This window comes from Hemiscyllium ocellatum, chromosome 23 (assembly GCF_020745735.1).
Source record: "Hemiscyllium ocellatum isolate sHemOce1 chromosome 23, sHemOce1.pat.X.cur, whole genome shotgun sequence".
In the NCBI taxonomy this organism is placed as follows: domain Eukaryota; kingdom Metazoa; phylum Chordata; class Chondrichthyes; order Orectolobiformes; family Hemiscylliidae; genus Hemiscyllium; species Hemiscyllium ocellatum.
In genome coordinates this window covers 47,653,006-47,678,396 of record NC_083423.1, presented here as the reverse complement: position 1 = coordinate 47,678,396, position 25,391 = coordinate 47,653,006, and positions in this window count along the sequence as shown.

The window sequence follows — 25,391 nt, the reverse complement described above, 5'->3', positions numbered from 1 at the left end:
ATCCCCGCCCAGCCCCAACCCTATCCAACACACTCCTGCCAACCCCCCAATCCCATTCAACATCATCCCCGCCCAATCCCAAACCCATCGAACACTGTCACGCCAAACCTCAACCACATCAAACACCGTCCCATCCCACCCCAACCCCATCCAACACCAACCCCATCCAACACCATCCAGCCCAAATACAACCGCATACAACACCTTCCCATCCAACACCGCCCCTATCCAGCCACAAACCCATCAAACAGCATTCCCGCCCAACTCCAACCCCATCCAACACCATCCTGCCCAAACTCAACCCCATCCAACACCATCCCCGCCCAACCCCAACCCCATCCAACACCGCCCCTATTCAGGCACAAACCCATCAAACAGCATTCCCGCCCAACTCCAACCCCATCCAACACCATCCTGCCCAAACTCAACCCCATCCAACACCATCCCCGCCCAACCCCAACCCCATCCAACACCATCCTGCCCAACCCCAACCCCATCCAATACCATCCTGCCCAACCCCAACCCCAACCCCATCAAACACCGTCCCCGCCCAAACCAACCCCATTCAACACCGTCCTGCCCAACCCAATCCAACACTATCCCCCTCCAACACCAACCCCATCCAATACCATCCTGCCCAACCCCAACACCATCCAACACCATCCCCACCCAACCCCAACCACAACCAACACCATCCCTGCCCAACCACAGCCCCATCCAACTCCCTCCTGCCAAACCCCCAACCCCATCCAACACCGTCCCCGTCCAACTCCAACCCCATCCAACACCATCCGCGCCCAAACCCAACACCATCTAACACCATCCTGCCAAAATTAACCCCATTCAACACCGTCCTGCACAACCCCAATCCCATCCAACACTGTCCCCGTCCAACCCCAACACATCCAATACCGTCCTGCCCAAACACAACCTCATCCAACACCGTTCCTGCCAAACCCCAACCCCATCCAACACCGTCCTGCCCAAACTTAACCCCATCCAACACTGTCCTGCCCAAACTCAACCCCATCCAACACCGTCCTCCCCAACCCCAACCCCATCCAACACCATCCACGCCCAACACCTACCCCATCCAACACCATCCCCGCCCAACCCCAATCCCATCCATCACCATCCTGCTGAACCCCAACCCCATCCAACACTATCCAGCACGAATCCAACCGCATGCAACATGTTCCCCGTTCAACCCCAACCCTATCCAACACTATCCCCACCCAGCCCCAACCACATCCAACACCCTCCTGCCAAACCCCCAACACCATCCAACACCATCTCCTTAAAACTCAACCACACCAACACCGTCCCCGCCCAACCACAGCACCATCCAACACCCTCCTGCCAAACCCCCAGCCCCATCCAACATCATCCCTGCCCAATCCCAACCCCATTGAACACCGTCACGCCAAACCCCAACCCCATCCAACACCATCCCCACCCAACACCAACCCCATCCAACACCATCCAGCCCAACCCCAACCCCATCCAATACCATCCTGCCCAACCCCAACCCCAACCCTATCCAACACCGTCCCCGCCCAGCCCCAACCCTATTCAACACCCTCCTGCCAAACCCCAACATCATCCAACAACATCCCTGCTAAAACATAACCACAGCCAACACCATCCCCGCCCAACCACAGCCCCATCCAACACCGACCCACCCAAACCCAACCCCATCCAACACCAGCCCCGCCAACACCAACCCCATCCAACACCATCCTGCCCAACCCCAACCCCATCCAACAGCATCCTGCCCAACCTTTACCCCATCCAATACCATCCTGCCCAAACTCAACCACATCCAACACCATCCTCGTCCAACCCCAGCCGCATCCAACACCGTCCTGCCCAACCCCAACACCATCCAACACTAATCTTGCCCAACCCCAACCACAGCCAACACGGTACTGCCCTACCCCAACCCATTCCAAAACTGTCCCCACCTGAATCCAACCCCATCCAACACCGTCCCTTCCCAACCCCAACCCCATCAAACACTGAATCACCCAACCCCAATCACATCCAACACCATCCTGCCCAACCCCAACCCCGTCCAACTCCAACATCATCCAATACCGTCCCCGTCCAACCCCAACCCCATCCAACACCGTCCCCCTCCAACACCATCCCCCTCCAACACCAACGCCAACCCCATCCAACACCATCCTCCCCAACCCCAACATCATCCAACACCATCCCCGCCCAACCCCAACCACAGCCAACACCATCCCCGCCCAACCACAGCCCCATCCAACACCCTCCTGCCAAACACCCAACCCCATCCAACACCATCCCCGCCCAACCCCAACCCCATCCAACACCATCCTGCCCAAACCCAACCCTATCCAATACCATCCTGCCCAAACTCATCACATGCAACACCATCCTCGCCCAACCCCAGCCGTATCCAACATCGTCCTGCCCAACCCCAACACCATCCCCGCCCAACCCCAACCACAGCCAACACGGTACTGCCCTACCCCAGCCCATTCCAAAACTGTCCCCACCTGAATCCAACCCCATCCAACACCGTCCCTTCCCAACCCCAACCCCCCATCAAACACTGAATCACCCAACCCCAATCACATCCAACACCATCCTGCCAAAACCCAACCTCATCCAACACTGCCCTGCCCAACCCCAACCCCGTCCAACTCCAACATCATCCAATACCATCCCCGTCCAACCCCAACCCCATCCAACACCGTCCCCCTCCAACACCATCCCCCTCCAACACCAACCCCAACTCCATCCAACACCATCCTCCCCAACCCCAGCTTCATCCAACCCCATCCCCGCCCAACCCCAATCACAGTCAACACCATCCCCGCCCAACCACAGCCCCATCCAACACCCTCCTGCCAAACACCCAACCCCATCCAATACCATCCTGCCCAAACTCATCACATGCAACACCATCCTCGCCCAACCCCAGCCGCATCCAACACCGTTCTGTCCAACCCCAACACCATCCAACACCATCCCTGCCCAACCCCAACCACAGCCAACACGGTACTGCACCACCCCAACCCATTCCAAAACTGTCCCCGCCTGAATCCAACCCTATCCAACACCATCCCTTCCCAACCCCAACCCCATCAAACACCGACCCACCCAACCCCAATCCCATCCTACACCGTCCTGCCAAAACCCAACCCCATCCAACACCGTCCTGCCCAACCCCAACCCCGTCCGACTCCAACCCCATCCAACACTGTCCACGCCTGAATCCAACCCCAACCAATACCGTTCCCGCCCAACCCCAACCGCATCCAACACCATCCCCCTCCAACACCAACACCAACCCCATCCAACACCACCCTCCCCAACCCCAACACCATCCCCGCCCAACCCCAACCACAGCCAACACCCTCCACACTCAACCGCAACCCCATCCAACACCCTCCTGCCAAACCCGCAACCCCAACCAACACCATCCCTGCCCAACCCCAACACCATCCAACACCGTCCCCACCCAACCCCAACCCATTCCAACACCGTCCTACCCTCCCCCAACCCCATTCAACACCATCCAGCTCAAAACCAACACCATTCCACACCGTCCCGCCGAACACGAACCCCATCCAACACCGTCCCGTCCAACACCGACCCTAACCAACACCTTCCCCACCCAACCCCAACCCCATGGAACACCGTCCCCGCCCAAACCAAACATCATCTAACACCGTCTGCCAAAACCAACCCCATTCAACACCATCCTGCCCAACCCCAATCCCATCCAACACCATCCCTGCCCAACCCCAAACCCATCCAATACCGTCCCCGCCCAACCACAACCCCATCCAACACTATCCCCCTCCAACACCAACCCCATCCAACACCAACCCCATCCAACACCGTCCTGTCCAACCCCAACACCATCCAACACCATCCCCGGCCAACCCCAACCCCATCCAACACCGTCCTGCCCAAAACCAATACCATCAAAAACCGGCCTGCCAAACCTCAACCCCATCCAACACCATCCCCTCCTGACCCCAACCCCATCCAACACCGTCTTGCGCAACCCCTACCTCATCCAACACTGTCCCCACTCAACCCCAACCCTATCCAACACCATCCAGCCCGAATCCAACCGCAAACAACACCTTCCCCGCCCAACCCATGGCCCATCCAACACCGTCCTACCCAACCCCAACCCCATCCAACACCATCCTGCCTAACACCAACACCATCCAACACTGTCCCCGCCTGAATCCAACCTCATCCAACACCGTCCCAACCCAACCCCAATCCCATCCAACACCGTCCCCACACAACCCCAACCCCATCCAACACCGTCCTGCCCAATCCCAACCGCATCCAACACCGTCTCCGCCAAACCCCAATCCCATCCAACACCAACCCACCCACCCAACCCCAACCCCATCCAACATCGTCCTGCCCAATCCCAACCGCATCCAACACCATCTCCGCCAAGCCCCAATCCCATCCAACACCAACCCACCCCACCCCAACCCCAAGCAAAACTGTCACCGCCCAGCCCCAATCCCATCCAACACAATCCCGCCCAAATCCAACCGCATACACCTTCCCCGCCCAACCACAACCCCATCCAACACCATGCCTGCCCAGCCACAACCCCATCCAGCACCTTCCTGCCCAAACTCAACCACATTCGACACCATCCCCGCCAAACCCCAACCCCATCCAACACCATCCTGCCCAACCCCAACACCATCCAACACCATCCCTGCCCAACCCATGCCCCATCCAACACCGTACTGCCCAATGACAACCCCTTCCAACACCATCCCTGCCTGAATCCAACTGTATCCAACATCGTTCCTATCCAACCCCAACCCCATCAAACACCGACCCACCCAACCCCAACCCCATCCGACACCGTCCTGCCAAAACTCAACCCCATGCAATGCCATCCTGCCCAACCCCAACCCTGTCCTACCCCAACCCCATCCAACACCATCTGCGCCCGAATCATACCCCAATCAACACCAGCCCCACCCAAACCCAACCCCATCCGGCACCGTCCTGCCAAAACCCTTCCAACACAATCCCACCCAAAGCCAACCGCATACACTTTCCCCGCCCAACCCCATCCAACACCGCTCCCGCCCAGCCACAACCCCATCCAACAACATCCCCGCCCAACCCCAACCCACATCCAACACCGTCCTGCCCAAAATCAACCACATCCAACAACATCCCCGCCCAACCCCAACACCATCCAACACCATCCTGCCCAACCCCACCACATCCAACACCATCCCCACCCAACCCATTCCCCATCCAACACCGTACTGCCCAACACCAACCCTTTCCAACACCGTCCCCGCCTGAATCAAACCCCATCCAACAGCATACCTACCCAACCCCAACCCCATCAAACACCGACAAACCCACAAACAACCCCATCCAATACCATCCTGCCAAAACCCAACTCCATCCAACACCATCCTGCTCAACCCCAACCCCATCCCCGCCTAAACCACCAACCCATCCAACATCATCCCCGCCGAAACCACAACCCCATCCAACACCGTCCCCGCCCACGATCAACTCCATCCAACACCATCCCCGCCCAACACCCACCCCATCCAACACCGTCCTGCCCAACCCCAACCCCATCCAACACCGTCCTGCCCAAAACCAATACCATCAAAAACCAGCCTGCCAAACCTCAACCCCATCCAACACTGTCCTGCCTGAATCCAACCCTATCCAACACCATCCTGCCCAACTCCAACCGCATTGAACACCGTCCTGGCCCACTCCAACCCCATCCAACACCGTCCCCGCCCAACAGCAACTCCATCCAACACCGTTCTGCCAAAACACTATCCCATCCAACACCATCCAGCCCAAATCCAACCGCATACAACACCTTCCCCGCCAACCCCAACTCCATCCAACACCGCCCCCGCCCAGCCACAACCCCATCCAACAACATCCCCACCCAACCCTAACCCGCATCCAACACCGTCCTGCCCAAAATCACCCACATCCAACAACATCCCCACCCAACCCCAACACCATCCAACACCATCCTGCCCAACCCCACCACCATCCAACACCATCCCCACCCAACCCATGCCCCATCCAACACCGTACTGCCCAACACCAACCCTTTCCAACACCGTCCCCGCCTGAATCAAACCCCACCCAACAGCATACCTACCCAACCCCAACCGCATCAAATACCGACAAACCCACAAACAACCCCATCCAATATCATCCTGCCAAAACCCAACTCCATCCAACACCACCCTGCCCAACCCCAACCCCATCCAATACCATCCCCGCCTAAACCACCAACCCATCCAACATCATCCCCGCCTAAACCACAACCCCATCCAACACCGTCCCCGCCCACAATCAACTCCATCCAACACCATCCCCGCCCAACACCAACCCCATCCAACACCGTCCTGCCCAACCCCAACCCCATCCAACACCGTCCTGCCCAAAACCAATACCATCAAAAACCAGCCTGCCAAACCTCAACCCCATCCAACACCATCCCCTCCTGACCCCAACCCCATCCAACACCGTCCTGCGCAACCCCTACCCCATCCAACACTGTCCCCACCCAACCCCAACCCTATCCAACACCATCCAGCCTGAATCCAACCGCAAACAACACCTTCCCCGCCCAACCCATGGCCCATCCAACACCGTCTTACCCAACCCCAACCCCATCCAACACCATCCTGCCTAACACCAACACCATCCAACACTGTCCCCGCCTGAATCCAACCTCATCCAACACCGTCCTGCCTAACACCAACCCCATCCAACACTGTCCCCGCCCACGATCAACTCCATCCAACACCATCCTCGCCCAACACCAACCCCATCCAACACCGTCCTGCCCAACCCCAACCCCATCCAACACCATCCCCGCCCAACCACAACCCCATCCAACACCATTCTGCCAACCCCAACCCCTTCCAACACCATCCTGCCCATACTCAACCCCATCCAACACCGTCCTGACCAACCCCAACCCCATTCAACACCGTCTTGCCCAACCACTACCCCATCCAACAACGTCCCCGCCCAATCCATGCCCCATCCAAAACTTTCCTACCCAATTCCAACAGCATCCAACACTGTCCCCTCCCGAATCCAACCCCATCGAACACATTCCCAACCTAATCTCAACCCCATCCAACACCGTCCTGCCCATTCCCAACCCTTCAACAGCATCCCCGCCCAACACCTTCCGCATCAAACACCGTTCTGCCCAAATCCAACCCCACCCAACACCGTCCCACCCAACTCTAACCACATCGAACACAGTCCCACCCGACTCCAACCCCATCCAACACCATCCCCGCCCAACCCAACACCATCCAACACTGTCCTGCCCAAACCCAACACTATCCAACACCATCCCCACCCAACCCATGCCCCATCCAACACGGTACTGCCCAACACCAACCCCATTCAACACCGTCCAGGCCAACCCCAACCCTATCCAACACCATCCCCGCCCAACCCCAACCCCATCCAAAACGATCCTGTCCAAATCCAACACCAACCAACACCGTCCCCATCTAACCACAACACAGCCAACACCCTCTCCGCCCAACCTGAACCCCATTCAAAACGATCCTGTCCGAATCCAATCCCAACCAACACCAACCCCGCCCAACCCCAACCCCATCCAAAATGATCCTGTCCGAATCCAACCCCAACCAACACCCTCCCCGCAAAACCTGAACCCCATCCAAAACAATTCTGTCCGAATCCAACACCAACCAACACTGTCTCCGCCTAACCCCAACCACAGCCAACACCCTCCCCGCCCAACCCCAACCCCATCCAAAACGATCCTGTCCGAATCCAACCCCAACCAACACCCTCCCTGCCCAACCCCAACCCCATCCAAAATGATCTTGTCCGAATCCGACCTCAACCAACACCATCCCCGCCCAACCCCAACACCACCCAACACTGTCCCCGCCCAACCCCAACACCATCCAACACCGTCCTGCCCAACCCCAACACCATCCAACACCGTCCTGCCCAACCCCAACCCCATTCAACACCATCCCGCCCAACCCCAACCCTGTTAAACACCGTCCTGGCCCAACCCCAACCCCAATCAACACCTTCTCCGCCCAACCCCAACATTTCCCAACACCATCCTGCCCAAAACCAACACCATCCACCACCGTCCCGCCCAACACTAACCCCATCCAGCACTGTCCCACCCAACACCAACCCCAACTAACACCATCCCCACCCAACCCCAACCACATCCAACACCGTTCCCCTCCGACTCCAACCCCATCCACCACCGTCCCCGCCCAAACCCAACACCATCTAACACCGTCCTGCCAAAACCATCCCCATTCAACACCATCCTGCCCAACCCCAATCCCATCCAACACTATCCCCACCCAACCCCAACCCCATCCAACACCGTCTTGCCCAGACTCAACCCCATCCAACACCATCCCTGCCCAACCGCAACCCCATCCAATACCATCCTGCCCAACCCCAACCCCATCCAATACCATCCCCGCCCAACACCAACCCCATCCAACACCGTCCCTGCCCAACCCATGCCCCATCCAAAACTGTCCTGCCCAACCCCAACACTAACCGACACTGATCCCGCCCAAATCCAAACCCATCCAAGGCTGTCCCTACCCAACCCAACCCCATCGAACACCTTCCCCACCCAACCTCAACCCCATCCAACACAGTCCTGTCCAGCCCCAACCCTTCCAACAGCATTCCCGCCCAACACCTTTCCCATCCAACACCGTTCTGCCCGAATCCAACCCCATCCAACACCATCCCGCCCAACTCCAACCGCATCGATCACTGTCCCACCCCACCCCAACCCCATCCAACACCGTCCCCACCCAACCCAACCCCATCTACCACAGTCCTGCCAAAACACTACCCCATCCAACACCATCCCACCCAACCCCAATCCCATCCAACACCAGCCTCGCCCAACCCCAACCGCATCCAAAACCGTCCCCGCCCAGCCCAACCCCATCCAACACAATCCGGCCCGAATCCAACCGCATACACTTACCCCACCCAACTCCATCCCCATCGAAAACCGTCCCTGCCCAGCCACAACCTCATCCAACACCATCCCCACCCAACCCAACCCCATCCAACACCATCCACGCCCAACCCCAACACCATCCAACACCGTCCTGCCCAACCCCTACCCCATCAAACACCGTCATGCCCAACCCCAACCCCATCCAACACCATCCCCACCCAACCCACGCACCATCCAACACCGTACTGCCCAACACCAACCCTTTCCAACACCGTCCCCGCCTGAATCAAACCCCATCCAACACCATCCCTACCCAACCCCAACCCCATCAAACACTGACCAACCCAAAACAACCCTATCCAACACTGTTCTGCCAATGTCCAAACCCATCCAACACCGTCCTGTCCAACCCCAACCCCATCCAATATCATCCCCAGCCAACACCATCCACGCCCAACCCCAACCCCATCTAACACCGTCCTGCCAAAACACTACCCCATCCAACACCATCCCACCCAACCCCAACCCCATCCAACACCAGACTCGCCCAACCCCAACCCCATCCAAAACCGTCCCCACCCAGCCCAACCCTGTCCAACACAATTCCGCCAGAATCCAACCGCATACACTTTCCCCGCCCAACTCCAACCCCATCGAAAACCGTCCCCGCCCAGCCACAACCTCATCCAACACCATCCCCGCCCAACCCCAACCCCATCCAACACCGTACTGCCCAACCCCAACCCCATCCAACACCGTCCCGCCCAACCCCAACCCCATCCAACACCATCGCCTCCCAACCCATGCCCCATCCAACACTGTACTGCCCAACACCAACCCTTTCCAACACCGTCCCCGCCTGATCAAACCCAATCCAACTCCGTCCCTACCTAACCCCAACCTCATCAAACACCGACCAACCCAAAAACAACCCCATCCAACACCGTCCTGTCCAACCCCAACCCCATCCAACATCATCCCCAGCCAACACCATCCCCGCCCAAACCCAACCCCATCCAACACCGTCCACGACCGAATCCAACCCAAACCAACACCATCCCTGCCCAACCACAACCCCATCCAACACCGTCCTCATCCACCCCCAACTCCATCCAACACCGTCCTGCCCAACCCCAACCAGATCCAAAACCATCCTGTCCAAATCCAACCCCAACCAACACTGTCCCCACCCAACCCCAACCACATCCAACACCATCCCCACCCAACACCAACCCCATCCAACACAGTACTGCCCAAACCCAACCCCATCCAACACTGTCCCCGCCCAACCCATGGACCATCCAACACCGTCTCCGCCCAACCCCAACCCCTTCCAACACCGTCCTGCCCAAAACCAACACAATCAAAAACCGTCCTGCCCACCCTCAACCCCATCCAACACCATCCCCGCCTGACCCAACCCCATCCAACACCGTCCTGAACAATCGCAACCCCATCCAACACCGTTCCCCACCCAACCCCAACCCCATCCAACACCATCCTGCCAAAACCCAACACCATCCAACACCGTCCAGCCCATCCCCAACCTTTCCAACACCACCCCCTCCCAACCCCATTCCTATCCAACACCGTCCTGCCCATCCCCAACCTTTCCAACACCACCCCTCCCAATCCCATTCCTATCCAACACCGTCCCGCCCGAATCCAAACGCATCCAACACATTCCCCGCCCAACCCCAATCCCATCCAACACTGTCCTGCCCAACCCCAATCCCATCCAGCACCATCCAGGCCCAACCATAACCCCACCCAACACCATCCCGCCCAACCCCAACCTCATTCAACATCATGCCCGCCTAATCCCAACCCCATCCAACACCATCCTGCCCAGATCCAACCCCATCCAACACCGTCCCACCCAACCCCAACCGCATCGAACACAGTCCCACCCCATCTGAACCCCATCCAACACCATCCCCACCCAACCCCAAACATCATCTAACACCGTACTGCCAAAACACTACCCCATCCAACACCATCCCGCCCAACCCCAACACCATCCAGTCCAAATCCAACCGCATACAACATCGTCCCCGCCCAACCCCAACATCATCTAACACCGTACTGCCAAAACACTACCGCATCCAACACCATCCTGCCATACCCCAACCCCATCCAACACCATCCAGTCCGAATCCAACCGCATACAACACCTTCCCCGCCCAACCACAACTCCATCAAACACCGTCCTGCTCAACCCCAACCCCTTCCAACACCATCCTGCCAAAACCAACACCATCAAAAACCATCCTGCACACCCTCAACCCCATCCAACACCTTCCCCACTCAACCCCAACCCCATCCAACACCGTTCCCACCCAACCCCAACCCTATCCAACACCATCCAGTCCAAATCCAACCGCATACAACACCGTCCCCGCCCAACCCCAACATCATCTAACACTGTACTGCCAAAATACTACCCCATCCAACACCATCCCGCCCAACCCCAACCCCATCCAACACCATCCAGTCCGAATCCAACCACATACAACACCTTCCCCACCCAACCCCAACTCCATCCAAAACCGTCCCCGCCCAGCCCCAAACCCGTCCAACACAATCCCGCCCGAATCCAAACGCATACACTTTCTCTGCCCAACTCCAACCCCATTCGCCACTGTCCCCACCCAGCCACAATCTCATCCAACACCATCCCAGCCCAACCACAACCCCATCAAACACCGTCCTGCCCAAACTCAACCACATCCAACACCATCCATACCCAACACCAACACCATCCAACACCGTCCTGCCCAACCCCAACCCCATCCAATACTATCCCCACCCAACCCATGCCCAACCAACACCATACTGCCCAACACCAACCCTTTCCAATACCGTCCCCGCCTGAATCAAACCCGATCCAACTCCGTCCCTACCTAACCCCAAACCCATCAAATACCGACCAACCCAAAAACAACACCATCCAACACTGTCCTGCCAAAGCCCAACCCCATCCAACAATGTCCTGCACAACCCCAACCCCATCCAACATCATCCCCAGCCAACACCATCCCCGCCCATACCCAACCCCATCCAACACCGTCCACGCCCGAATCCAACACCACCCAACACCGTCCCCGGCCAACCAGAACCCCATCCACCACCATCCCCACCCACCCCCAACCCCTTCCAACACCGTCCTGCCCAACCCCAACCCTATCCAAAACCATCCTGTCCAAATCCAACCCCAACCAATACTGTCCCCGCCCAACTCCAACCACATCCAACACCATCCCCACCCAACACCAACCCCATCCAACACCGAACTGATCAACCCCAACCCCATCCAACACCGTCCCCGCCCAACCCATGGCCCATCCAACACCATCGCCGCTCAACCCCAACCCCTTCCAACACCATCCTGCCAAAACCAACACCATCAAAAACCATCGTGCCCAACCTCAACCCTATCCAACACCTTCCCCACTCAACCCCAACCCCATCCAACACCGTACCCACCCAACCCCAACCCTATCCAACACCGTCCCCGCCCGTATCCAAACACATGCAACACATTCCCCACCCAACCCCAACCCCATCCAACACCACCCGACCCAACCCCATCCAACATCGCCCTGCCCAACCCCAACAACATCCAACATCATTCCCACCCAATACCAACCCCATCCAACATCATCCCCAGCCATCACCATCCCCGCCTAAACCCAACCCCATCCAACACCGTCCACGCCCGAATCCAACCCAAACCAACACCGTCGCCGCCCACCCCCAACTCCATCCAACACCGTCCTGCCCAACCCCAACCCCATCCAAAACCATCCTGTCCAAATCCAACCCCAACCAACACTGTCCCCGCCCAATACCAACCACATCCAACACCATCCCCCCCCAACATCAACCCCATCCAACACAGTACTGCCCAACCCCAAACCCATCCAACACCGTCCCCGCCCAACCCATGGACCATTCAACACCGTCTCCGCCCAACCCCAACCCCTTCCAACACCGTCCTGCCCAAAACCAACACAATCAAAAACCATCCTGCCCACCCTCAACCCCATCCAACACCATCCCCGCCTGACCCAACCCCTTCTAACAATGTCCTGCACAACCGCAACCCCATCCAACACCGTTCCCCACCCAACCCCAACCCCATCCAACACCGTCCTGCCAAAACCAAACACCATCCAACACCATCCAGCCCATCCCCAACCTTTCCAACACCACCCCCTCCCAACCCCATTCCTATCCAACACCGTCCTGCCCATCCCCAACCTTTCCAACACCACCCCTCCAAATCCCATTCCTATCCAACACCGTCCCGCCCGAATCCAACCGCATCCTACACATTCCCCGCCCAACCCCAACCCCATCCAACACTAAGCCCACCCAGCCCCAACCCCATCCAACACCATTCCTGCCCAACCCCAATCCCATTCAACATCATCCTGCCCAACCCCAATCCCATCCAGCACCATCCAGGCCCAACCATAACCCCATCCAACACTCTCTTTTCCAACCCCAACCCCATCCAACACCATCCTGCCCAACCCCAACCTCATCCAACATCATCCCCGCCTAACCCCAACCCCATCCAACACCGTCCGGCCCAACCCCAATCCCATCCAACACAGTCCCTGCCCAGCCCATGCCCCATCCAAAACAGTCCTGCCCAACTCCAACACCATCCAACACCGTCCTGCCCAGATCCAACCCCATCCAACACCGTCCCACCCAACCCCAACCGCATCGAACACCGTCCCACCCCATCACAACCCCATCCAACACCATCCCCACCCAACCCCAACATCATCCAACACCGTACTGCCAAAACACTACCCCATCCAACACCATCCCGCCCAACCCCAACCCCATCCAACACCATCCAGTCTGAATCCAACCGCATACAACACCGTCCCCGCCCAACACCAACATCATCTAACACCGTACTGCCAAAACACTACCCCATCCAACACCATCCCGCCATACCCCAACCCCATCCAACACCATCCAGTCCGAATCCAACCGCATGCAACACCTTCCCCGCCCAACCCTAACTCCATCCAAAACCGTCCCCGCCCAGCCCCAAACCCATCCAACACAATCCTGCTCGAATCCAACTGCACACACTTTCCCTGCCCAACTCCAACCCCATTGAACACTGTCCCCACCCAGCCACAATCTCATCCAACACCATCCCAGCCCAACCACAACCCCATCCAACACCGTCCTGCCCAAACTCAACCACATCCAACACCATCCACGCCCAACACCAACACCATCCAACACCGTCCTGCCCAACCCCAACCCCATCCAATACTATCCCCACCCAACCCATGCCCCAACCAACACCATACTGCCCAACACCAACCCTTTCCAATACCATCCCCGCCTGAATCAAACCCGATCCAACTCCGTCCCTACCTAATCCCAAACCCATCAAATACCGACCAACCCAAAAACAACACCATCCAACACTGTCATACCAAAGCCCAACCCCATCCAACACTGTCCTGCACAACCCCAACCCCATCCAACATCATCCCCAGCCAACACCATCCCCGCCCAAGCCCAACCCCATCCAACACCGTCCACGCTCGAATCCAACCCCAACCAACCCCGTCCCCGCCCAACCAGAACCCCATCCACCACCATCCCCGCCCACCCCCAACCCCTTCCAACACCGTCCTGCCCAACCCCAACCCTATCCAAAACCATCCTGTCCAAATCCAACCCCAACCAATACTGTCCCTGCCCAACCCCAACCACATCCAACACCATCCCCACCCAACACCAACCCCATCCAACACTGAACTGACCAACCCCAACCCCGTCCAACACCATACTGCCCAACCCATGGTCCATCCAACACCGTCGCCGCTCAACCCCAACCCCTTCCAACACCATCCTGCCAAAACCAACACCATCAAAAACCATCGTGCCCAACCTCAACCCCATCCAACACCTTCCCCACTCAACCCCAAACCCATCCAACACCGTCCCCACCCGTATCCAAATGCAAGCAACACATTCCCTGCCCAACCCCAACCCCATCCAACACCATCCTGCCAAAACCCAACCCCATCAAACACCATCCTGCCAAACCCCATCCCCATTCAACACCATCTCACCCAAATCCAACTGTATCCAATATCTTCCCTGCCCAACCCCAACCTCATTCAATACCATCCCCACCCAGCCCCAACCCCATTCAACACCGATCCTGCCCAAACCCAACCCCATCCAACACCGTCCTACCAAAACTCAACCACATCCAACAGCATCCCTGCCCAACTCCAACCCCATCCAACACCATCCCCGCCCATATCCAAACGTGTGCATCACATTCCCCGCCCAACCCCAACCCGTCCAACACCGTCCAACCCAAACTCAACCCCATTCAACACCGTCCTGCCCAACCCCAACCCCATCCAACACCATTCTGCCCAACCCCAACCCTATCCAACATCGTCCTGCCCAAGTCCAACTCAATTCAACACCATCCTGCCCAACCTCAAACCATCCAACACCACCCCTGCCTAAGCCCAACCCCATCCAACACCGTCCTGCTCAACCCCAATCACATCCAACATCGTCCCTGCCCAACCCATGCCCCATCCAACACCATCCCGATCCAACCACAACCCCATCCAAAACTGTCCCCACCCAACCCCAACCATACCCAACACCATCTTGCCAAAGCCCAACCCACCAAACACCGTCCTGCCCAACCCCAACCCTTCCAGCACCACCCGACCCAACCCCAACCCCATCCAACACCGTCCTGCCAAAACCCAACCCCATCAAACACCTTCCTGCCCAACCCCAACCCTTCCAACACCATCCCTGCCCAACCCGAACCCCATCCAATACCATCCCCACCCAGCCCCAACCCCATTCAACATCGTTCTTGCCCAAATCCAACCCCATCCAACATCGTCCTACCAAAACTCAACCACATCCAAAACCATCCCTGCTCAACCCCAACCCCATCCAACACCGTCCTGCCCAACCCCAACACCATCCAACACCGTCGCCGCTCAACCCATGCCCCACCCACAACCTTCCTGCCTAACCCCAATGCCATCCAATACCGTCCCCACCCAAATCCAATCCCATCCAACACCATCCCTACACAACCACAACCCCATCCAAAACCGTCCCCACCCAACCCCAACCCTATCCAACACCATCCTGCCAAAACCCAACCCCATCAAACACCGTCCTGCCCAACGCCAACCGTTCCAACACCATCCCGGCCCAACCCCATCGCCACTCAACACCATCTCACCCGAATCCAACCGTACCCAACATCTTCCCCGCCCAACCCCAACCCCATCCAACACCATCCCACCCTGCCCCAACCCCATTCAACACCAATCCTGCCCAAACCCAACCACATCCAACACCATCCCTGCCCAACCCCAACCCCATCCAACACTGTCCCCGCCCATATCCAAACGTATGCAACACATTCCCTGCTCAACCCCAACCTGTCCAACACCGTCCAACCCAAACTCAACCCCATCCAACACCATTCTGTCCAACCCCAACCCTATCCAACATCGTCCTGCCCAACCCCAAATCCATTCAACACCATCCTGCCCAACCTCAACCCATCCAACTTCATCCCCGCCTGACCCCAACCCCATCCAACACTGTCCTGCACAACCCCAACCCCATCCAACATCGTCCCTGCCCAACCCATGCCTCAACCAACACTGTCCTGCCCAACCCAAACACCATCCAACACTGTCTCCGCCCGAATCCAATCCCATCCAACACCGTCCCGATCCAACCACAACCCCATCCAAAACTGTCCCCACTCAACCCCAACCGTATCCAACACCATCTTGCCAAAGCCCAACCCATCAAACACGTCCTGCCCAACCCCACCCCTTCCATCACCATCCCGGCCCAACCCAACCCCATCCAACACCGTCCTGCCAAAACCCAACCCCATCAAACACCATCCTGCCCAACCACAACCCTTCCAACACCATCCCTGCCCAACCCCAACCCCATCCAATACCATCCCCACCCAACCCCAACCCCATTCAACATCGTTCCTGCCCACACCCAACCCCATCCAACACTGTCCTACTAAAACTCAACCACATCCAACACCATCCCTGCCCAACACCAACCCCATCCAACACCGTCCTACTCAACCCCAACCCCATCCAACACCATCCCTGCCCAACACCAACCCCATCAAACACTGTCCTGCCCAACCCAACCCCGTCCAACACCGTCCCTACCCAACCCATGCCCCATCCAACACCATCCTGCCCAACCCCAACACCATCCAACACGGTCCCCGCTTGAATTCAACCCCATCCAACACTGTCCTTACCCAATCCCAACCTCATCCAACACCATCCTGCCCAACCCCAAACCCATTCAACACCATCCTTGCCCAACACCAACCCCATCCAACAATGTCCCGCCTGAATCCAACCACATCCAACACCGTCCTCGCCCAACCCCAACCCCATCCAACACTGTCCTACTCAAACTCAACCACATCCAACACTGTCCTGCCCAACCCAAACACCATCCAACACCATCCCCGCCCAACACCAACCCCATCCAACACCATCCTGGCCAACCCCAACCCCGTCCAACACAATCTCTGCCCGAATCCAACAACATCCAACATGGTCCCCACTCAACCCCAACCCCATCCAACACCATCCTGCCCAACCCCAACCCATGCCCCATCCAACACCGTCCTGCCCAACCACCAACACCATCCGAAATTGTCCCCCGCCCAAATCCAACCTCATCCAACACCGTCCCTACCCAACCCCAACCCCATCCAACACTGTCCCCGCCCAACCCATGGCCCATCCAACACCATTCTGCCCAAACCCAACCCCATCCACCACCATCTCTGTCCGAATCCAACAACATCCAACACAGTCCCCACTCAACCCCAACCCCATCCAACACCATCCTGCCCAACCCAAACCCATTCAACACCACCCCGCCCGAATCCAACCCCATCCAAATCCATCTCCGACCAAACCCAGCCCCTTCCAACATCATCCGGCCCAACCCCAACCCTGCCCACTCCAACCCCATCCAACACCGTCCCTGACCAACCCATGCCCCATCCAACACTGTCCTGCCCAACCCCAACACCATCCAACACCATCCCCGCCAGAATCCAACCCCATCCAAAACCATCCCTATCCAAACCCCAACCCCATCCAACACTGTCCTGACAAAGCCCAACCCCATCCAACACCGTCCTACTCAACCCCAACCCCATCCAACACCGTCCCCACCAAACCCCAATCCCATCCAACACTGTCCTGCACAACCCCAACCCCATCTAACACTGTAAGTATGGGTCACATTCCCTGAATGGCCAATGAGTGCATAGAAATTTCCAAACTCCTAGTCTCTACAGCTCTTTTAGCTTTTGAGAATTAAAATTACTGATCATCTATTTGTGCAGCCACATTTCCTCCTGAACCAGCTCCATTTTGGAAACGTCACGGTGTTCAAATTTGAATTACAATTAGCTTTATTGTACAAATGAGTACAATGAAAAGTTTGCAAAGTTGCCCTTAATGGCACTATCTTAGGTACAAGCTCCCTAGGTATGGATTCTTCAGTACAAGTTCTTAGGGGAAAACCAAAATTAAAAAATAAATAAATAATCCAGCATTACAGATCATAGGAATAAATTAGAAAATAAGAAATAAAAAGTTCTAAACAACAAATCCATGCTGGCAATAAGTCCTTCCAAATCAGTCACGCTGGCACTAACCTCCAGTCTTGCCAATGTGATTGTACTGGGGAAAGGCTGGAGTGAGAGTTTGTTATGTTGCATTGCAGCTCAGTTTGCAATCATTGCAATCTTCCACCATCATTTCTAGAAGATAATGAAAGCAATTGCCTTGAACTGGGTGGACATATTTAAATATTGTATGAATGCGTTCACACTATATGTTGTATTTTCTAATTATACGGCCTCACATACATTTAGCAGTAATCGGGATGACGTGAATCTAGAATTCAGAATGCATAAAGGGTGATAGAAGAGAATGCATGCCAAGAAATATCCATGTTTTACTTTTTAGAAGTTTTCTTTGTGTGATTTCACCAGAATCAACATATGGATGTTTATACAATGAGTTGCTGTGGTTCAGAATATATAGCGTACAAGTGTGCTCCGAATTGGTTCAACAGATTGCATTCCATAGAGTGTTGAATAAATAAAATCACCATAATCCTACTGGATCATCTCAATAGAGGGAGGGATGACTGATGGTCGTATAACTTGAGGGTTACCACAGCTCAGACAACAAGAAAGTTTGAGAAGGAGAGTCCTTCATGGTTACCTCATCTGGTGGGGGAAGAATTGCGGTCAAGTAATGGGAGTGGGGTCAATTGGACAGTTCCATCAAACTCTTCAAAGAAACGCCATGGATGCAATGGGCCGAGTCATCCCCTCTGTGCTACATCAATCCACAATTCATTGCAGCATCAGGGTTAATATTTCGAGTTGAGGACCTTTCTTCAGAACCCTGATTATCTGTTTCAGAGTAAATTTCTTCGAGCATTGCAAGGTTCTGCATCACTGAAACTGTCTGTTGCTCAAACCATTTTCTTGGACAACTCTCCACTGTATCTACCTCCAACCCCGTTCCTGACAATAAGTGCAAGCAGCTCATGGACCTTTTCAACCACAAAGTTCAAGACTATCCAATCAGCTGTAACTGTCACTTCCTCCCTCCCCATAATCCTAATGTCCAATGACACCCCATTTTGAAATTTCCATTTCTCTTAATCACTCCCTGTACCCTCTAATATCACGCTTTTCCAATAACTGAATAATTCCTTTCAAAAGAAATTATGGAAGTCTGTTTCAACATAGGGTTATGACAACAGCTATCATTCCCTAAACAATCTATGTGAAGAAACTACCTCTAACCTTTTTTTTCTGCTTATCTAAAATTTGAACCCATCAGGCTGCTCCTTAATATTCTCAGCTCTGGTGAAAAAACATTTTAATTGCCAGTCCACCTCCATGGCTACAGTCTTGACTACAGAGTGGTGGAACTGTATTGAAGTTTTTCAGTTTACTTTTGTATCCTTCCCATAATGAGTTACCCTGAACTGCAAACAAAATTACAACCTCAGCCTGATATAGTCTCGTGCAATTTTAAAATTGCCACCTCTCTTTTGTATTCTATGATCCTCGATACAAAAGTGAGGATTTTGTTTGCCTTTTTATGGCATTATCTTCTTCTGTTACCATCTTTAATGATGCATGTGTCTGCACAACTAAGTTCCCTACTTAACTTACCCTATTTAACTTGTAATCTATAACCATTCCATTGTCCAATTTTAACAAGTACTCTGAGTAACTGATTAGTCATTTATGAATAATCAAAACTTATGTTTAGGTCATAATTACAGATGGAGCCCACAGCATGCTTGAACCTGGATCTAATTGGATGCTAATATTCAATATGAAATTGTGTTACTGACATTAGAGGTCTCACTTTAACGTCACATCTCGAAAAGAAATTTTAGTTCTACCATTCTCTTCCGAGCAGCGTATTAGGAGTTGCATTGTGATTAGCATTTTTTTCTTACAAAGCTTTGAGTCAAGTATTAAATAAAGCTACTGTGAGTTCTTGGAATACATAACTCTACCATTTTTGGATAAGTTTTCTGATTTCAAATGAACAGCAAGATTCTTTCACTGGCATTTTTTATATATAAGGTATTTATTTTCAGCGCTGACTGTAGTCACATTCTCATTTCTGAGTTGGAGGCAGTGGAATCAAGCTGAGGTACAGACACTTGATCTTGGCTCATGCTACACTACAACGTATTGTTCTGTGACCAACTGCAGTCTGGCTAAGGTTCACAGCCACTCTTAAAAGCACCGACACATAGAAGATAGGAGGAGGAATACATTGTATGACCCCCTCAAGCCTGTTCTGCCATCAATATGATCATGGCTAATCATCAAGCTCAATACTCTAATCCTACCCTTCCCACATAGTTTTTGATCCCTTTTGTCACAAAAGCTATATCTACCTCTTTCTTGAAAACACATCATGTTTTTAGTCTCAAGCACTTCATGTGATAGTGAATTCAATAGGCTCACCACTCTTTGGGTGAAGAAATTTCCCCTCATCTCAGTTCCAAAAGGTTTACCCCTTATCCTGAAACTGTGACCCTGAGTTCTGGACTCCCCCACCATCAGAAACACACTTCCTGTATCCAACCTGTTCAACCCTGTGAGAATTTTAAAGATTTCTATGAGATGCTCCCCTCATTCTTCTAAACACCAGTGGATACAATCCTAACCAACTCAATCTCTTCTCAGACACCAGTCCAACCAATCTGGTAAACCTTCGCTGCACTCCCTCTCTAGTAAGAACATCCTTCTCCAGATAAGGGGACCAAAACTCATCACTCATCATGTGATCAGGTGTCCTGAGGTCATGTGATTAAACTTCTAGGAATGTTTCCAAACACAGTTGGCAACCCAATTGCCAGCAGTCATTAAATCTGATACCACACCCATCACCGTGACAACACTGAATGGTCTTTTGGCAGTTCTTGGGGATTGAGGATGACCTATTTCCACTCCAGTTTCAGGGGTTCTGAAATGGTTAACAAGTGCAATGTGCAGTCCCTATACTCTGTCCCATGAATGGTATGTGTTGCTTGAAGGGTTGATTAGGTGGTGTTTTTTGTATACTCCCTCCAATACCTTCTCCCCCACACATTCCCAGTGAGCCACTCAATGAGGTTGGTGCCTTTTTTTTAATTCATTCACTTGATGAGGGGATTCACTCACCATGAATGAAGCATTTATTGCCCAACTCTAACTACCTAGAGGGCAGTTAAGAGTCAACCATATTGCTGTGAGTCTGGACTCACATACAGGCCCGACTAGGTAAGGATGGCAGTTTCCTTCCCTAAAGGACTTTGTGAACCAGTTGGGTTTTTCCTCAGAATCAACAACAGTTTCATGATCATCATTAGATTCTTAACTCCAGATTTTTATTGAATTCAAATTCCACCATCTGCCATGGAAGGATCTGAACTCAGGTCCCTGGAATGTTACCTGGGCCTCTGGACTAACAGTCTCGAATTTGCCTTCTCCATTTTGGCTGTTTGGAAGTCAGACACTCCAATGAACATGTGAGTACATTTGACCCCTGCCTAGATTCTTTGAAGACATTCCTACCATGTTCTTAGCAATCACAATCATAGAATTCTTACAGTGTAGAAGTAGACAATTTGGCCCATTGAGCCAACACTGGCCCCTCTCAAGTGTATCCCACGCCGTCCCTGTAACCCTGCATTTCCCATGGCTAATCCATAAGCCTGCACATCTCTGGGCACTGTGGGTAATTTAACATGGCCAATCCACTTAACCTGCACATCTATGGGAGGAAACCGGAGCACACGAAGGAAATCCATACGAAACAGGGAGAATGTGCAAACTCCACACAGACCTGAGGCTAGAATTGAACCCATGCCCTTGGCACTGTGAGGCAGCAGTGCTAATTACTGAGCCCCTGTGCTTCCCCCAACAATCAAGTTTTCATGTGTATGTGTCAGGTATACAGCAACTGAACACTGGGGATTCGCAGGCAGTTCTGGTATCCAATGTTGTAAAGATTTTGCAAACCCTCATTGTCCATTTGTGCCTAACACTAAGGCTTCCTGAACCCCTATACTGTGACTGACCTCTGAAGCCTGACTAAGTCTCCTCCACATATAATAATCCAAAAACAAGTTGGGTTGTGGACACATCGCTGGCAAGTGAATGACCTATTCTGATTGGGATGACCTCCACAAGAGTAAAAACCATAAATCAGTGTAATTATTCAAGCAAGGGAAAAACCACTCATCAAAGGAAGGGTTATCTATTGAGCTGCTGACCCCATTAGCTTTGCCTCCTTGCTTTGAAATGATCTCAATCTTATGATAGACCCCACAGTACAGTGAAGTACTACATGTATTGTGAAGGATGGACTGCACCACAGACTCTGAATCAAGTTTCAATAAAACTTCCAACACACCTGTGCAGAATTTCAAAGGGTGCACATTCGGGGTAAGTGACTCTTTAGGTTCTTGATCCCTCCACTCAGTAATGTTGAAATAGCCATGACAAACAACTGAGATGCAAGCTAACTAGGATTTGAAAGATGGCAGTCATTTCTGAGTTTAGCAGCTGGAGAGAATGCCCTTGGATGATGAATCAGAGAAAGCACTGTTTAACAATCAGGGATCTGATTGGCAGAATGTTGCAGTAAGTGTGATACTTAATTGACAGGAAGTGCATACTATTGGCAAGACTTAGAGTTGTCTTGTTTCTTATTTCCTCAGATTTTAAAACAGATCACATTACTTTGCCTGCTTGTTTCATTAATTCGTAGAATTTTATAGATTGAATGAACTTGCACCTGCGTCAGACTCCTGAGCCAGAAAGCCCTTTAGTTCAATTTGCCTGACTTTTCCCAATGCTGTTAAATCATTTATTTTTCTAAACTCCATTATTTATTCTGCTTTCAGCGCCATTTCAGACATTTCATGTTGTTCAAATCGGCACTGGTTTTGACAGGTTCAAGCATTTCTGTGGAGCATATATACATAATATTTATGAATAACAGCTGTTGTGCATTGTTTCAAGTTACCCTGAAGATAAATGACATGAAATCTATTTATTTAAGAATAACTGCTATGTTGAATAGCTTTCGTAATAAGTGCACTGCAACAGTCAAAAGGCTGGATGTAGATATCGAAAGTGAATGGGATCTTGATGTTGGCGTGTTCCCATTCATGACTTGATGCCAACAAAGTACATGGGGTCAAAATGAGTTGACTGTATTTACATATTTGTTTATATTTCTGAAAGTAGCCTCATGACTTTAAATTGGATCTCCAGGTAGGTCCCACAATAGCAACAGGCTCGCCGTTGTCCATCTTATTGATAACCTACGTTACCAGAGCTGAGGAAATTCGCAGGCCCGGAGATCCTCTTCACCAGATGTGATGACTGAATGCAAGTTCCATTTCGGACAAGGCTTCTCAAACACATCTGAACCAGAGGATGGGTCCTTATATGTATGGCACTGTGTCCCAATCCCATCACACGCCTGTTAGTGTCACGGTCCTCATCTTTCTCGAGGGTGAGCACTGTTCCTGTTTCTAGGGATGTGGCAGAATTCCCCAACCTCATTTATCACATCCTACATGCCTATTGCCCTGGTCCTCAGTGCATCAAATTCATAATTCTTGCCTTATTCATAAACACTTCCTTGCTCCTATCGTACTCTTTATTTGCATATTTCCCTGGCTTATCTCTCAACACCAGACACTCCATCCCTAACTTCCGATGTATTTCTTGACACGACCTCGACCTACCCCGTTACACCACATTGCCACAACACATTTAAATGGAAGAGCTTTCAACCATCTTAACTCAACTCATTGGAACTTCTTTAAGGCCTTACTTTACTCTCTGCTTCGTAAAACCTCCTATAAACTCAAACCGTTGGTGGTGAGTTCCATTAATTCCTCCAAGGACTTGCAATTCTCCTCTTGGGTGTGTCTTTTGGAGATTGTGTTGGCGTTATTGCAAATTTGCTGCTGGTAGTTTGAATAGCTTTCAATTCAAAGAGACTGACTCTGCAGCCGGTGGTGAGGGAACCAGGTAAAGTGAAAAAAAACCTACTTGATCTCATTCTCATCAATCTGTCTGTCAGAGCTGGATCTGCCCATGACAGTGTTAGCTAGACTAAACACTGCACATTCCTTGAGGAGACAAAGCCTTGCTGTAGGGGTGGCAAGGTGGTCAGTGGTTAGCCCTGCTCCCCCACAGTGCCAGGGACCTCGGTTCAATTCCAGCCTTGGTTGACTGTGGAGCTTGAACATTTGCATCCTATAGAGCGAGGGGTGTGCAAGATCACTGAGTTAGCCCTGGTAAATATGGGGGTAGGCGGCGCTTGGGACTGGGTGGGAGCTCTTTGGTTAGTCAATGCAGACTCGATGGGCTGAATGGCCTCTTTTCCCACTGTAGAGATTCTACGATTCTTTCACATTGAGAAAAGCCTCCATTTTGATGTTTGGAACTATCATTGTGTTAAATGGGACAGACTTTGACAAGACCAAGCAACTCAAGACTGGGCACCACTCAGTGTTGTGTTGTATCAGCGACTGAAGAATTATACTCCAGTACAATTTACACCCCTACAATCTGGCATATCCCTACTTGACCTTTATTGTTCAACCAGGGATCCACGCTTTTAATGAATTGTGTAGAAAGACATGCCAGGAGCAAAATGACGCATACCTAAAAATGAAGTATCAACCTGTT